Genomic DNA, 13,327 nt, shown 5'->3' on the forward strand with positions numbered 1-13,327 from the left:
ATATAGAAATGTACAATCATAAGATTAAAACCAGTTTTTTTAGCCGGTGCCTTCGGCACCTCGGGGCTAAAAAACTGGTTTTAATCTTATAATTGTACAATTCTATATCCGCGGAAAGCTGTTTATAATACGATGTGAGAAATAACTATTCCCTAACCTGTACTATTATAAAGCAAGGGGTAAATGTATTTATTAAATGCTTAGTTACAAATTAGAACTTGAAACTCCTTGCCCCGATAACAGGTTGAAGTAAATTTTATGCATAGGAAAAATATAGTTATTTCTCGCGTCGTATTATAAACAGCTGTCCGCGGATACAGAATGTACCTCGGCCCCTCAGGGCTAAAAAAACTGGTTTTAATCTTATGATTGTACATTTTTATATTCATAGAAAGCTGGATATAATACGATAATAGACATAGTTTTTTTTTGTATGGATGAGAACAAGTTCCTATCCACCGGATTCGAATGAATACAAGAATAGTTATTTCTCGCATAGTTTTATAAACAGCTTTCCGCGGATATAGAATGTACAATTATAAGATTAAAACCAGTTTTATTAGCCCCGAGGTGCCGAAGGCACGGGCCCAAAAAAATGGTTTTAATCTTATGATTGTACATTTCTATATTCGTAGAAAACTGGATATAATACGATGCTAGACATAGTTTTTTCGTATGGATGAGAACTGGTTCCTATCCACCGAATTCGAATAAATACGAGAAAATTGTTATGTACTTCTTTTATGCATTTTAATAGTGTTTTGTAAAGTAGTTTCGCTACTGGGATAATTATCTTCAAAAGAAAAGCTTATCCTAACATTAATTAATTTAAATGCTTTGTTTTCATGGAATATTACATAAAACATTTCAACATTAATTCTGGGTATAAGAAAATTCCTTTGAATGTAATCTAAAGGAAAGATTAATTAAAAAAAAACTATTTTGAAAATTTTCAAAAAATTAAATTTAAAAAAATATCTTTTTAAAGGCAAAGCATCGCTATTGATTTCTATCCTATCTATAATACAAAGTAGATTGATGTCTGTCTGTCTGTCCGTTTGTCTGTCCGTCTGTCTGTCCGTCTGTCTGTCCGTCTGTCCGTCTGTCTGTTCGTCTGTCTGTCCGTCTGTCTGTCCGTCTGTCTGTCCGTCTGTCTGTATGTCTATCCGTCCGTCCCTTAAGATCTTGGTAACTACTGAACCGATCATATTCTACTCTTCAGGAAATATACCTTCTGGTCCTGTGGTGGTGTTAAGCTATTTTTTCGTGGCGTGGGACACCTCCAACCCCACCTCCAATTTTTTTTGCAGATGATGAAGATGAACCAACTATTTGGTGCTGCACCACATGTACTACATTTTTTTTATTGCCTCTTAGGGCAAAGCCCCTAGAGTCTAGGTGCGAAGCCGCTAGTTATATAAATAAAGTAGAGGTAAGATCTCGATAACAGATTGAGTTCTCCATTTTCTGGAAGCTTCATTTAGGTCTCCAGATAGTTTTAGGCTGTTTTATTTGATATCAAAGAATTTCAATTTACAGTTTCCTGTTCCTCTACTATCAATAGAAAATTAACAGCGGCCTCTAGTGGCACTTCAAATATTTTCTATGTCTCTACGTAACATTTCTATGTTGTTTTAAAGTCTCTACGTAACATTTCTATGTTGCTTTCAAGTCTCTATGTAACATTTCTATGTTGTTTTCATGTCTCTACGTAACATTTCTATGTTGCGTTCAAGTCTCTACTTAAAAAATTAAATTTAGATTTTTTGTGATTTCTCTTGGGAGGGTTGTGGTACCCTCCCTCAAAATAATTATAAACATTCCCGGGACCTCTGAGAAGCTACTGTGTTAGGGAGAACCCGATCCTTCGATAAAGTCAAACAGACAGACAAACAAACAGACAGACATCATGTTACTTTACTATAAGGATTATAGACTGACTTCTCACTTGATCCATTCAATTTTAGGATTAAAAACTTATCCTAATTTCTAAAAATTCTAAAACGTTTTTGGAAAGAAAGTATAATGAAATTACTTTGATATTTATTTCGTTTTTACATAAATTTTGTTCTCAATTCATTTTGTAATTAATAATGTTTTATAATCCTCATAATAAAGTAACAGGATCTGTGTTTGTGTCTGTCTGCAGTGAAGGATCTCGCTAACTGCTGAACCGTGCTAGTTCTCCTTTACAATGTGGCTTCGAATGATACCTGGAAGGTTTATAACTATTTGGGGGGGGGGGGGGAGCACCACCACCATCCCAGGAAAAAAACGCCTCTAGAATTTAATTTTTATCTTTAATTATTGACTAATTTTATAAGTTTGATTTCCTTAAATTTGACTGTCAAAAAGGCACCGGCTAAAAAAATGGTTTTAATCTTATGATTGTACATTTTTATATTCGTAGAAAGCTGGATATAATTCGGTGCTAGACATAGTTTTTTCGTATGAATGCGAACCGGTTCCTATCCACCGGATTCGAATGAATACTAGAAAGATGATTAAATAAATTGTTTTTAATGATTTTTTTCTACCCTAAGTTTTCAAGAAGTTTTAATAAAATTGAAAATTAAGATTATTTATTAGGTAAACTTTACTTTCATATATTATTCGTTATGTTAATTGTTTTCTTAATAGATATATTTCATAAAATATTACTTTTCTTAATAAGCAAAAAATGTTTAAAATGAAATGTATTAATAAAAAAGAAATAGTTCATATATCAAAATATTAAAAGTATAAAGTTTTTTTTTTCACAATCAAAAGATCTCTCAAATCGCCTTTTTAAAACACCTATGAAAATGACCCCTCAATTTTCTTGGACTATCTTAATTTTGAAATTTACACGTTTTAATATACAACTAGCAAAGTCACTTTGGAAATAATTGGTTTTGATATTTGTAATAGTTATTTATTTCATCGTATTATAGAAAGCTGTCCTCCAATATTTAATGAAGTATTATAAGATTAAAACCAGTTTTATTAGATCCGAAGGGCCTTATGTCGGGGCTAACAAGGCTTAATGATTTTAATTTTAATATTCGTAGAAAATTGTCTGTAATACGATGCTACACATGATTTTTCAGTACGGCTGAGTACCGGTTCTAATCCAGCGGATTAATTAATTTGAAGACATACTGAAATATATTTTCTTTGTGAATATTTATTTCTGTCTATATATACAGGCTTAATTACAAAAGTTTACTAAATTATACTCATATTAATGATTACTGCTTTCAAACTAATTGTGTTCAGATAGATAGATAGATAGATAGATAGATAGATAGATAGATAGATAGATAGATAGATAGATAGATAGATAGATAGATAGATAGATAGATAGATAGATAGATAGATAGATAGATAGATAATTAGACCACACCCATCCCTTCCCCCCGCCTCTCTTTCTAATTGAATGACTTTTTGCTGGACTATTAAGCTTGAAACAAATGAAGTTTAGGTGTTATGTCTAAAAAATGACCTTTCTTTAAAAATAGAAAACTTTAAGACATAAATTATTTTAAATGTTTTCTGACAATAAATAGGAAATGTGTACATATTAGTTATAAGCAAGGTTTTCTTTAATTAAAGTGTGTACACAGCTTTTATTAGTACCAGATTTCAGTATCAATGCTGTTTTCCTGTAAATATTGAGACGCACTTTAAAAAAAGAAATTAAATCTAGTAAGATTAAAATTAATTTTAAAATTGATTAAGAAAAATTTAAACTAAAATCAAAATAAAATTCCAGTAAACTGTGATTTTTAATTTCAAATATTTCAATTCTAAATAAAATGAAATCAGTTTTCTAAAAAAAATATATTATTTTTCCTCTTCTAGAAAAACTTTTAATTTATCGAATGTTTTACTAAAATCAAACTAACTTAAAATCGCTAAATCCTTAAGATTTCGATAACTACTGAACCGATTGGGTTCTCCAGTTAAGGAAAGCTTCACAAATATCTTAGGATGGTTTCGGCTACTAAACTTATCAGGTTTAAGTCGGGGGATAGTTTTATGCTATTTTTATCCTCTTTATCTATCCCTTCGAATTCAAAGATCCTAGTTGCTAGCATATTTATATAGAACTAAGAACAAATTATCATACATGGATCTTAAGGGATAAGACAATTGAAGGTAAAGCAATTAACACCCTCAATGATAAAAAACCTAATTATTATAAAAGTTATTGGTGCAAAAGTCTAGACACTGCAATTTTGTAAAAACCAAATGTAATAAAAGTATCTTTTTTTAACTAACTAAAGAGAGAACGTGGTTATAATAATGGGTCCAGTATAATTTTCACTAATTTTCCTGCCACTAATGCCAGTACTTGAAAAAAAAATCAATAATATTTCTTGGAATTAAAAAAATAAAATAATAAACAAACAAGAGGCTAAAAAGTACAGTTCTAAATTTCAAGACTTGATTATATATATGTTGGCCTAAAACATTTTGCCCAATCGCCTTAAAAATCACCATTCCAAAAAAGCAGTTATGTATTCTTCTTTTTTGGTTGCATTTGACTTTTGTAAAATTTTTATCAATATTTTTTTTAATATTTCTGTCTCTTACTATACAGCTACAGAAGTAGATATAGAATATACATGGATGTTATGACAGGGGAAAAATGGTCGTCAATTTAGATTGCTAACATGGAACTAAATTATTGATCAGTTCGTTCATCCAGTAGGAGGGGAAAGGATGGAGAAAAGGGTGTAGTTGGAGGGGAGGATATCGTTATTTTAGCCCGCTGCGAGTTTCACTTTAATAGAAAACATGAAAATCTGGTGTAACATTCACGTAATAATATATCCATTGCTACATAAGGTTTGTGCAAAACTAGTTGTTTGAATTACATATTACCATATTTTTGCATTTTTGTTTAAACAAAACGATGCATATTTTTAGCAGCGAAGCTTATTTATAATTTTGTAGTGTAAGATATTGGTTAGTTCTTTACATTGCTTAAATCATTTTAATTTATTGAAATGAAATCAACCGGATTTGTTTATGTCTTTCCCTTATGTTCAAGTAAACGGCGAGAGGTTCATGATATTTAGAGAAGCTTAGTTTTGGTCCAAAGCAGGGTTTTAGATATTTACTCTTGAAAAATGGGGCTATGAAAAAAGATATTCTCCCTGCTGGCATTATGTCAAAAATTATCCATGTGACGTCATAAAAATGAGGGAGATAAGAGCATTGGGAAAGAAAACCCCTAAAAGGGAGATAAATTATACCTCATTTTTATGACGTCAGATAGATTATTTTTGACACAATTTGGTCTTTGTCTCCTTGCCAAAAAGATATTTTATTAAACAGGACAATCTAGGAAATTCTTATTAACCCATTGGAGTTTTGTTATGCATAAAGTTTAAAAATCCTACACAAAAAACTTAAATTATTTAGGAAAACACTAATTTGATCAAAAGTGAAAATTACTTCTATGAATTACACAATTTTCCTTGGAAAAAATTACTTAAAATCTAATTTTAAAACTATTTCCTTTTTAAGGGGTCAATTGTAGCCAACCAGGAAACTGCATAGTTTTTGCATATGCAGAATATTTAGTGAATATTTCATTGAATCTGACAGCCCATACTAGGCTTTACATAAATATACAATACTACCCTTTTTACATGCATTGCATCTCTATAATATACAATTGTCAATTTCCGATTAAATTAATTAAATGTTTATTTTAGTGTACATACAAAGATGTTTTGTTTTGATACATTACCACTTTTTGCACGCGGCCTTGAAACATGCTGTGCGGCTGAATGGTCGGCAGTGTGTCCTTCAAAGATACTTTTATCAAAAACAGTGGCGTGCAGAGGATTTTGTAAAGTGCAACTGGAAGCTTTTACACTCCTTTTACACCCCTTGAAAAAAATCTACGAGGGTGTGGGCTTTAGATGGTGCATTACAGATAACAAAGTGGTTAATGTTTTTTTGTGTCAGGGGGTAGATACACCCTTCTTTGTGTCCACCTCCCACAGAAAAGTCTTAAAGTTTCCATGAATTTAATTGAACTTTTAACATCCCCCTTGAGTTTCAAAGGGGTGTAACTTTTTTACCCTGACATCCCCTGTGGCTGTATTAAGGTGGTGTAGACCCTTGTCTAGAGGGGTGTAGGGTTTTAAACAATACACCCCTACACCTCTGCACGCCTCTGATCAAAAACGCTTTCATTTGTCGTTTTGTAATTATGAAAACGAAAAAATCTGAAATAAAAATGAACCAACTTCAAAAATTTAAAATATTAAATAAAGTATTGAAATTTAAGTCTTTTGTTGGACTATCAATTCTGGGGTTTCTTATAATTTATAAAAATTCAAGAGTGCAAAAATTTTTAATTATCTAATATGTTTTTACACAGAGAAGAATACTTTTTCAAAATTAAAATTTTTAAAATTTACTTAGTTATGAATTTTTAGAATTTGAATGTTAAAATTGGTAAGTTTTGAATGGCGGAAAAGTTTGAGGCAAATTTTTATTTTTCTGATTTCCTATCCCTGATTTAAAAAAGAACATTGACAATGAACAACTGTTTTTATACTGAAATTCCTTTCTCGCATATTTTGCAACAAAATACTTCATTAAGTAAACAGTATCAATTAGTTGTAACAGGTCATTTCAAATTCGGTAGCTGGCACAATTTTTCCAGATAAGTAAAATTTAGATTCTATATTTAGTAAAACTTAAAATGTTAAATTTGCTAAATTTCTTTAAAGTTGCTAATCTTAATTCTTTATTCGTTTGAAATAAATAATTTAGAGATTTAAAATCAAATCTAGTTTTGGTAAACTAATATTTTTTTCCAAATCAATAATTCTAACTGAACAATAACTTTTAAGAATTTCTTTTTTTCAGATTGAAAATGTGAAGAGGAAATGTGATATAAAGTCATTTCTTGGTGTAGTCTTTTCATACAGGAATGAGCTGTTTTCTTTGATAATTATTTTTGCATCTTTGCATGTTTATTTAGTTTTGAGTCTTTTACTTTTAAAAGAAATGATTTTTTGCCTTTATGGATGCTGTTGTTCTTGTCTAACAAAACTTCCTCGAATGAAAATAGAACATTTTATGGCGCTTTCCCCAAAGTAGTTTGTTTAGCAGATAAATACCCCCTACAAATTTAATTTTAAAGTTAATTTAGAATAAAGGGGAGGGGAGATGTAGTTATATTAGGTACTGGGTAGTCCTGCAGGGTTGTGGAACTACAGGTATTTACCTGCAAGGTTTAAACACCCTGTAAGGGGTTAAAACATAGGGAAAGAAATCAAAATTCCCCTTTATTTTCAATTTTAAAATGAGAGGGGGTGTTAATGCTCGGCAGGCACTTTATGGGAAAGCAACCATTTTTTATACATATTCATCTAAAAAAATGCTGAGTTACTTAAAATGCATTTTAAATTTGTAAAAAAAAAACGTTAAATCTCTACAACTTTATGGTTCTACATATTGTTACATTTTTTATATAATTTCATAGGCAAATGAAATCTAAGTAATTTTTTTTAAAGAAGGTGTATCAACTTTTTTTTTATAGCTAGCCGGTTCTTTTAGTAAGTAGTAGATGTAAAATTTTTCATAGAATTCAGATATGCAATCGGTTTTTTTGTAGACCTCTTATTTTTTAAGTAATTTAAGTTTTTTTTTTTAAATTAAGTCGATTTTAAGGTACTAAAATGCAACAAAAAAAAGAAAGAAAATGACCATTTTGAACAAAAATAGTAAGATCTTTAATTTGACACCTTACTTTTTGAATTTTGTCAGGTAATTATTGAAAAAATTGATTTTTTTAAACCCACGAGAATAAAAAGTTTGAACTTGATTTTATCATTCCCCAGGCATAAGAAATAGGTGTTATATATACTGTTAGAATGAGAAAAGTATTACAAATCCACTCTAAGCAAAATTGAAATAAAAAGTTTACAATATAGTATATAAACTACAATAAAAGGAATTATATGAAAATATCATATTATATTATACAGGCAACGTCTTAATTCTTGAATTGAGTATAAAAATGGGAAGGGGGTAAAGAGGGGGTAAAGATGGGATGACAATAGTGTTGCCTGAACCAAAAAATATTAATGGCCATTTTTTTATTTTTTATTTTTTTACTTTTTTTCAATTTTGCTTACAATGGATTCGTAATATTTTTCTGATTCTAAAGGTATATATGAACCCATATTTTTTTACCTGTGAAATGATAAAATTAAGTTCAAACTTTTTATTCTCGTGGGTTTAAAAAAATCAATTTTTTCAATAATTACCTGACAAAATTCAAAAAGTAAGGTGTCAAATTAAAGATCTTACTATTTTTGTACATAATGGCCGTTTTCTTCCTTTTTTTTGTTGCGTTTTAGTACCTTAAAATCAACTTAATTTTTTTTTTTAAACTTAAATTACTTAAAAAATAAGAGGTCTACAAAAAAACCGATTGCATATCTGAAATCTATGAAAAACTTTACATCTACTACTTACTAAAAGAACCGGCTAGCTATAAAAAAAATAGTTGATACACCTTCTTTAACTGATTACATTGTAGGGTGGGTCGATTTTGGAATTTCACATTAGTAGACATTGGCAAGGGTTACTGGGCCAATATAAAACCCTATAAAACTTGAAAGAGGTTTTTTAATCCAAAAACAACGGGCGCGCGGGGGTATACCGCCCCCTTATAAAACTAAAAATTGAAATTCCTTCAAACACAGGCATGTTGCATATCAAAATGACCGCATTGAAATGCTGATTACAGATCTGAAAATCGTTTTGAAAAATATTGATTCAGTCTGAAATGATTTTCAAATAACCTTCTAAAATGAACAATTTTGACTAAATCAGCTGTTTTTAGGTACTTAATGAGATCTTATTCGAACTAGGAGCAATATTTTTCAAAACGGTTTTCAGATTCGCAATCAGCATTTCAATGCGGTCATTTTGATATGCAACATGCCTGTGTTTGAAGGAATTTCAATTTTTGGTTTTATAAGGGAGTGGGTACTATTTATAACCCCCGCGCGCCGGCAGCCATAAGAGCCAAGTCACTTTTGATACTTGAATGGGGCTTATCATACATATATATGACTTCCACAACTTATGATAACAGTAAAATCTAAAAAAAAAAAGGGTGAAATGGGCCCACCCTATTACATTGTATATATTTAGTTTTATTGCTGATAAATTGTCTTAAATTTTTAAGCTAAATGGAATGATTCTATCTTGTTGAAATAAACGAATTAAGCAAAATTTTAACAATCCTCAAATGAGTTAATTTTTTGATGCAAAAATTCTGAGAAAAAATTTTAAACTAATCTTTCTGTCAAATGTGTCATTTTCTCTCTAAACAAAATATGAAAAATAAAAGAAAATTTGACATCTAAAGCTTAAAAAAAATTCAAAACATATGGAGGTATTACAAAAAAGTAATAAAATAAAAAATAATAATATTTAGGTTTGAGATGAAAGGAAGGATAAATCTTATTTTAACTAAAGTAAAATTTATCCGTAAGTAGCTTATAAAAAGACGAAAAAAACTTATATAGTAATACTATACTAAATAGGGAAAAAAGATGGAAGCTGCTAAGAGACTCTAGAGTCTACTAAGAAAACTTTGTAGAAACTGTATGGTTATGGTCTAGACTGCGAAGTATATTTAAATTTCATAGCAGCGCCACAAAGGAACTTTTAGAAATAAATGTAAAAGAATAGAGGGGGAATGGGCTATATGTAGCTTTGCCCACATGGCGGACAACCTATCCCGTTTTTGTATTGGGTCTTTAAATTTATTAATAGCATCACAAATAAAACACAGCCGAGAAGAAGAAAAGAAAGCAATTTGGTAGCAGACGGAAAAGGTCTCCACCACTTTGGAAAGGTAGTTGTCTAGATTATACATCTAAACTAGCACATTTATTATTTTAGGGATTAATTCATTTGGTCCAAGGCAAAACAATTGGCTTATTTTTCGTAGATAGTGGTCAAAACAGGTTTTAATCAAGCAAAAAAATTTTAAAAGACAATTTTTAAATTTTGTATCCCCTTCAATTTCAAAAACAATTTTCAGGTCAGCAAAAATAAATGGCTCAAAACTGTTTATAATAGAAGCACATGAGGAGTGGGAGAGAGAGAGAAAATAACAATTCTGATTTGTGATAAATTAGTTGAAACAAAACAAAATATTCTAGTTGTGATTTATTAGTATTTTTGCTAGAATGTAGAAATAAAGAAAAATCAGCTTTATATGCATTAGTGACATATTATCATCATAAAAAAAGTGAATTATACAAACAAAATTATGATAATTGCATATATGTATATTAATTGTGATTTAAAGTGACATATATCCTAACAAAAAATCTACAAAAATTTTTGAGGAAAAAAAATCTGCGGAAAGGTTAAAGAAAAATCTGTCAAAATGGATGATATGGGATCAGAGGACATGGATTCAGCAACTGATTGTCAGGTAAAATCACATACCCCCCAAGACTACCTGGATTTTAATTGCTTATTAGAGGTTTAGAGTCTACATATTTAATAAGTTTTACAGAAAAGCTAATAATGGTTATCTATCGCATCGTATTATAGACAGCTTACCGCAGATAGAAAAATAAAAAATTTTAATATTAAAACCATACTGAAAATTTAATTCATTAAGATGTATAAGTATGTTTATTATTTGTCCGTGTAAATCATTTATCGTGTCGTATTTCAAATTATCAAATAGGAATCCTAGAATTAATCCATGTTTCATTGGCCCCCGCCAAAGCTTTAGGCCCCTAGGTGCCAATAATATAGACAAACCCTAAACCTGTCTGTAATAAGATGCAATTCATCCATTGAATAATAAATTACAATAATAAATTGTAAATTTGTGTTTTTAAACTTTTATATACATATTATCAATAATTATATTTTCATAAGATACAAGACAAAATAAGCATAGCAGTTTTATTATAATAATAACTATTTTTAAAAGCGAAGCTTTTCTATAATTAGGATCGGTCCGTCCGTCCGTCCGAGATAGATAGCTTTTATTCGTTAATTTAGGCATGTTAGAATTGTCATATCGATTTCAAACTTTGCATGATGATTCCTGTAGTAGTTACGTAGGATTTAGAAAGCGTAGCAACTCTATAATCATTACCAGAATGTCCGTACGTCCAATTTAAACATGTTGATTTTTCTACTTTTTTAGCAACAAATTTTTATGTGATCTAATTATCCGTTTGATCTGATTTTTGGTATTTTGATTCCTGGGACAACAAAGATCAATAGTATAAGCGAAGCAACTCTATAATAAAGTCCTTAAAATGTACGTATGTCCATAAACCTTATCCTGTATTAAGCAGTTTTGCAACAAATTTACTTACAATTTTGCTTCGACTCTTTCGATACTTTAATATTCTGATTATTCAGTTCAGACACTATACAAGTGTTATTGTCCGTTTGTCATACCGTTTCAGTGCTTCGTTTTTATGGATGTTGTCATCCTTGTTTTCTAGTATGTCATCAAGTTTTTTTTTAATTCAATGTATGATGTCATCCTTGATAAGAAAAATACAAAATTGATATTCTGTCTTAAAGTTGTAAGAAGGAAAATCCGTGAAAGTTATGGAATAACAGAGCTTTGCAAATTGCATAAAAATACCAGGGTTGCAATGATATGCAATAGGCATAGACATTGCCATTTAATCTACGTTTTTATTAGTAGCGAAGCTACTCTATAATTAACTTTTTATTTATTCTCAGCAGATGCTGCTTGTAAATTTTTACAACGACGCTGCTTGTATATTTTTTTTCCAGCTAAACCAACGTTACTTAGAATTTTTTTAAGGGATGGCCTTACTTGAATTGGATTTAAAACCTACAGGCGGCTGATTCACGGCAGTCGAGCCCTGGTTTTAATAGGAGGAGTCGTAGCCACTCAAAAATCATAATGTTGGCATTAAGTATATTTTTAAATAGACAGGGCTAATGGAAAGAAAACGAAGTAGCGGGTTTCGTAATATTTTTATAGTAGCTTTTATGGAACATTCTAGGTTAGGTTAATGATTGCCAGTAGAAAAAAAAGATCTATAGTATAGATGTATATACAGACAACTACCTCCATTACTTTTTCAAGGACCTCTTTCGTCTGCTTCTAAATTATTTTCTGCTCCTTGGCTGTGTTAATATAAGCGACACCATTGGTTGATTTTCAATGACTTAATAAAAGGGTTGCACAAGGTGGTTGCGATGGGGAGATACAGTTATTTAACCCTTTTCCCTCTAGTGTTTTACTCTAATGCCAGTAGGGTTAGGAAATAGGCCCATGAAATAGGAGAAAATAATACGAAACCCGATACTTTGTTTTCTTTCCGTGATCCAAAGATAAAAATATTTTTTTTATGTATCAAGCTTTTACCTATTCCTGAATAAAAGGGCACCGCAGCTTTTTCCCTTCAAATATCTTACATAAAAGTTACATTATTGTTTACAGTTGAAACAACTTAAATTTTTGCTGTGACAATAATGTTGCTTAAAATCTTGGAAACGGTGAATGTGTGGCTATATATTAGAGTAAGGTATGCATGTGTGTAAGGTGTCAGGGTGGGAGAGGACAATGGCCTGTTTATTACACCAGTTTCCAAAGTTTTAAATTAACGTTTTCTTATTCGTAAACTTAACAACTTTGGGAACTTTTATTGAATTTTGATTGGTTGGTTCATTAGTTTGAGTGTAATCGTTTCAACCACTAATTGTAATCAACAGAGTAATTTAGTGTTTCATCATTGGGGATGCAGATCAATTTATCAGATATTAGCTTATCCCTTAAGATCCCAGGTGGGGTGTGCATAAGGTTGGTTTTGTGCACACTCTAGGGAGCAGGGGAGCAGGGGGGAGGGGGGCTTTGAATATTTGATAGAAATAGAGGTACTATTAGATTGTTGTGCCTATAAATATCATAGATACATTACAATATTGAAACGGGTACCCAAAGTTTTATGGTTATACTCTCTCATTTGTGGCTTTAAAAACTTTGGGTACTTTGGATTGCATTTGTTGGTCAAACAAGAAGTGTCCTTTTTTTTCAACCTCTGGATTACTTTATAACAGTTTGCTGCTATGTTATAAATGAGCATTATTGTGTTAGTTTGAATTTTAAATTTTTCTAGATTTTTTACTTCTAATGTAGCCTAAATTCAATACATAATCAATGATATGTAGCGGTTTCCTTAGTTTTCCTATGCTACATTTAAAATGACACTTGCAAGATTTGTGTAAACTTTTAGATCGATTCGCTGCTGCTCTAAAAGTACTGTCGTCCCGTAGGTCT

General features: G+C 30.5%; 1 long non-coding RNA gene across 1 annotated transcript in view; it reads left to right on the forward strand.

Annotated features, from left to right (window-relative positions):
* Nucleotides 1–10,118: 10,118 nt before the first annotated feature.
* LOC145327529 (uncharacterized) overlaps nt 10,119–13,327 on the forward strand; it is a 32,749-nt gene continuing 29,540 nt past the window's right edge. The window contains exon 1 of the long non-coding RNA XR_013882181.1: nt 10,119–10,474. This is a non-coding gene — a long non-coding RNA (uncharacterized LOC145327529). The remainder of the gene's footprint in view (nt 10,475–13,327) is intronic.

Source organism: Acartia tonsa, chromosome 9, assembly GCF_053477335.1.
Source record: "Acartia tonsa isolate MP-2025a chromosome 9, ASM5347733v1, whole genome shotgun sequence".
Classification (NCBI taxonomy): Eukaryota; Metazoa; Arthropoda; class Copepoda; order Calanoida; family Acartiidae; genus Acartia; species Acartia tonsa.